The sequence below is a fragment of the Vigna unguiculata genome, chromosome 8, assembly GCF_004118075.2.
Source record: "Vigna unguiculata cultivar IT97K-499-35 chromosome 8, ASM411807v1, whole genome shotgun sequence".
NCBI lineage: Eukaryota > Viridiplantae > Streptophyta > Magnoliopsida > Fabales > Fabaceae > Vigna > Vigna unguiculata.
Genome location: NC_040286.1, coordinates 23,481,458 through 23,485,975, shown reverse-complemented (window position 1 = coordinate 23,485,975; position 4,518 = coordinate 23,481,458). Strand labels below are relative to the sequence as shown.

The following is a 4,518-nucleotide window of genomic DNA, read 5'->3' as shown; positions in this document are numbered from 1 at the left end:
TGCTCCACAAATGCTGAGGTTTGCACCGTTAGCTTCTCCTCAACACTCTCCAAGTTAGACAACTTACTTCCTTAGTTGCTAGATTGTGCTTGATACTTATAAGAAGGCGTTGGTTGATTAGATTGATTCGGACCACTCCAAGGTCTGTTTGGTGGGCTCCTCCAATTGGAAAAATTATTAGCAAACAAATTTTGTTGTTGGCCCATTGCATTCACCTGCACCTCTTGTTGATTTACTTGACACTCACCATTTTGATGTATTCCTCCACAAAAATCACATAGTAGAGACGTTGTATTAACTACTTTTGCTTGCATATTACCCAAATTCTTCGTCAACTTAGTAATTTGTTGTGTTAACAACTTGTTTTGGGCAAGGATAACATCCAAGGTATTAACCTTCAACACTCTCGCTTTTCTATTTTGCCGGTCAAACTGCATATTCATTGTATTAGTTGCCATTAACTCAAGAGTCTCCAAAGCTTCCTCAGGTGTTTTCAAGTTAAATGATCCTCCACTTGCTGCATCCAGAATTGCTTTAAAAGATGGTGTAAGACCATTATAAAATATTTGGACTTGCAACCAATCTGGTAAAGCATGATGTGGACATTTCCTCAGGAGCTCCTTGTACTTCTCCCAAGCCTTGTACAAAGATTCAGTTTCTTGTTGCACAAAAGTAGTGATTTCATTTCTCATTCTCGCTGACTTGGATGGAGGAAAGTATTTGGTTACAAATTTTGTAGCCATATCTTCCCATGTAGAAATATTGCCTTAAGGTTGTGTTTGAAGCCAACTTTTAGCTTTATCCCGTAATGAGAAAGGAAAAACCCTCAAGCGGATTGCATCATCTGAAACTCCATTAATTTTCAAAGTGTCACAAATGGCCAGAAAATTCTCCATATGAGAATTAGGATCCTCTGAAATTACACCTCCAAATTGATTCTGCTTATTAACTTGTAATAGTGCAGGCTTGATTTGAAAATTGTTGGCTTGAACAACTCCCTTGGTAATTATTTGCATTTGGCATCGAATAATCAAGTAAAGTCCTTCTCACAGGTTGTCCTTCTGTATTTGGAAACACTACTATGCACCGTCCGCAATCGATGACAATGTGGTTACTTGACAACTAGTTCATCCCCAGAATCACATTCAAACCCTCCATTGGCAAACATATGAGATTCACCTTGAACTTGCGGCCTGCTACTTCCGTAGGGCATCACACACACACTGAGTTGGTGGATACTTGCCTAGATGCTGGCGTCGCGACTATCAACTCACATCCCAACTCTCGAATCACAAGTCTAAGCCTCCTCACACATTCATTGGACATAAATGAATAGGTAGCTCTTGAATCATACAATACAAAAAACTCGTGATTTAATAACAAGCAAGTAGTCTGCACCAAGTTACCTGACTAAGTCACCTCGGTGGTAGTCAATGCAAACACACGCCCTGGTGCTCTAGGTCATTCTCCCACTGGCTTCTTTGTTGGAACGCCAACAACGGGTTTCTTGTTGGGACACTGTCGTGCAAAGTGTCCAGTCTGCTTATATACACAGCACTTGTCAGCGCTCACGCCTCTTTTAGAATTATCAGAGGGTTTTAGGTAGTCTTTTCTGAGATGCTCTCCCCCGCAGTTATAGCACTATAGTTTCCTAGCTGAAAATTATGATCTGCTATATGGCTTCTTTTGCTGCCTGGAATCTATGGTGGCCTTCTACGGTCTTGCCACTCTGTTCAGCCCCATCTCCAGCTGCTCAACGGTTTTGGCTTGCTCAACCAAAACTGGAAACTCCCTAATCCGAAGTGGTACCAAGAATCTGCGTAGCTCATGTTTAAGTTTGCCCTCGAACTTTCTGCACCTCCACTCTTCTGTAACAACAGGTGAGTAAAATCTAGCCAGATGCTCGAACTTGTCTGTGTATGCCTGCACAATCAGGATCCCCCGCTAGAACGTGAGGAATTTAGCTACCCTCTCATGCTTAGCGCTGTCAGGAAAATACTGCCCCAAGAATATCATCCTGAAGGAAGTCCAAGTCACTGCTTCCTCTCGAGTTTGCATCAACTGCTGCATCCCTACCCACTAGTATTCTGAATCAGCCACAAACAAGAATGTGACGAATGAGAGCTTCTGTGCACTCTCTAAGCCAAGCATCTGCCTCATTAGGAGTGGATTTGCCCGAGAATTCAAAGGGCTTGTGTCTCATGAAGTCCTCCATAGTCAATGGGCAAGTGGGTGCGACCACAGCTCTGGGTTGCACTGCAATAGGCTGTATCGCATCCACCATCCGATGAATTGCATGTGCGATCTCATCAGTTCCAACATTATTCCTTCTCCTTCAGTTAGCCATAGCCTAAGCACGCCACATTTTCAACTGTTCACACCAAACAACTCCAGCTAAAACTTACACAACAAAACTTAGCAATCAAATTTAACACATTAGTCTTACAAGCGAAACACGATAAGCTCACTCCCCATAGACCCTTAAAATCATTTTGGAAAACCTTTGCTCTGATACCAAATGTAACATCCCGTCCAGCTATTATGGATTTTAATAATAAAATAAAAAATAATAATAATTACGCATCATTTATTATATCATTTCCCAAAAACGTGACGAAATTTAAAACTTTATTACATTGTAAAGTATCTCAAAACTTTAATTTATAAACTCAATTATAAAACAAATTCATGTCCATAAAGCAAGATTACAAGTCTATAAAATTCATAATAAAACAACTCTATAGAAAAAATCTCCCAAGCTAGCCCATGCTCTGGCTCTACACTTCACCAGATCCACCTGCAATATCATCTGCTCCCGTGTACCGCGTATACAATCATCACCAAACACAAGCAGATAGGGTGAGCTTATAGTTAAACACACATATATATAAAACATAAAAAATATCATTACAAGCATACCAGAGGAATTTCATCCTTTGCTTTCAAGTCACATGGTCAGCACCATGTTACCCGTGTTCTACGTCTTCTGATGAGTACTTCAAGATGTCTTGTTGTCACACCTACCAGCCACAACTGGTAGAGCACGTGCGGGAAACCATGCTACGAACCACACTTCGTAACGCCAGGTGGAGTTCCCAATACGAATAACATTCGTAACGTCCCAAGACTACCAAACTCGTCAGCTTAATACTGAGGAAGGCAACCTAACTGAACATATCCGTACGCGCCACAACGCGCACACTCACATCGACAACACTCGCCAACCCGAGCCACAACTCAAGAGTTCCCCGTGTTCATCCGTCATCCCGAGCCACAACTCAAGAGATGCCATTTTGAGCCACAACTCAAGGAATGCCACATGCTTATCCCCTATCCCGAGCCACAACTCAAGGGATACGTTCCGAGCCACAATTCAAGGAACACCAGCAAGCCGACCTTTGAAGTATCACCAAAGCCTTGTAAACCACGCTCATCCAAAACAAGCAAAGCAATTTACGTCATCAACATCGCCTGATGCTGCACACGAGTCACCAAGCGCAACAGGCTTCTAGACCTCGTGGCGGGGGACACGTACCGCCAGGCGCCAAACACCTCTGTGCCCAGTGATCTACAGATATTGCCTAGCGGAACCTCCCTCATTATCAGGTGCCATTCGTTCAAGGACTCTACTACTTTTGTAGCTGTCACCTAGCAGTCCAATCCTTGTCGTCAGGCGCTACACCAGTACTCGTGCTTTCCTGGTTCATAGGCACATATAGTAGGTTGCAACTCCAAACTCAACCTTGAGACTCGTAATGAAATTCACCAAGTTAATTACCTCAGCTCTCATTGATTAACTTGTTACCAAGGTTCTTAACTCCTTTTAGGTTCACCAACCTAAGTTAACCAAAATAGGCTTGCTTAAGTTCAACATTTCGAAGTCCCAATATGCCACTGTTAACCTCACACTCTTTATGCTCTGTCATTTACCCAATTATTAACTAAGTCTCCATCAGAATTTTTATGACATAACAATCATCCCTTAACAATATTTACACCCCACTTCCAACTTGGCCAATCCACTTAACTTTACCATCCTAACATTTCAGTCTGCCTTCCCACCAAACTAACCACTAGTTTTCTTAACTTGAAATCTACTATTATAGTATCCAAACCTAACCAAGACAATCATAGCTTAGTATTCTTGCATAAGCCCATCTCACTCATTTCTTATACTTTTAGTCCCCATCCAGCATATCCAAAATTCCCGTTTAATACTAAATTGACCTAGGCTACACTTCCCAATCTCCCATGTGCATCAAAAGCACACATGCCACTGCTTTGGTATAGCGCCTGGCGGCAGTTTAAGTGCCGCCAGGTGGTTCCTACTGTTGCAGGAACCAGAAGTCCCCCCTACACCTGCGAACCTCAACCAACCTAACTATTCCGATTTCCCTCAATTTTTGACTCAATACTCACCACTCAAGTGTTTAGGTTCACAATTAATCCCTAAAACTTTAAACACACAAATTTCATTAATATTTCCCATCCTATTTTGTCCAACTCTAAAGTCCCAAA

The 4,518-nt window shown here is 42.1% G+C and overlaps 1 non-coding gene across 1 annotated transcript; it reads left to right on the top strand.

Moving 5' to 3' along the window:
* The first annotated feature begins 588 nt into the window (after window positions 1–588).
* On the top strand, window positions 589–695 carry LOC114195706. The gene has a single exon (XR_003606539.1). It is a non-coding gene; the product is annotated as a small nucleolar RNA R71 (small nucleolar RNA).
* Window positions 696–4,518: the final 3,823 nt, after the last annotated feature.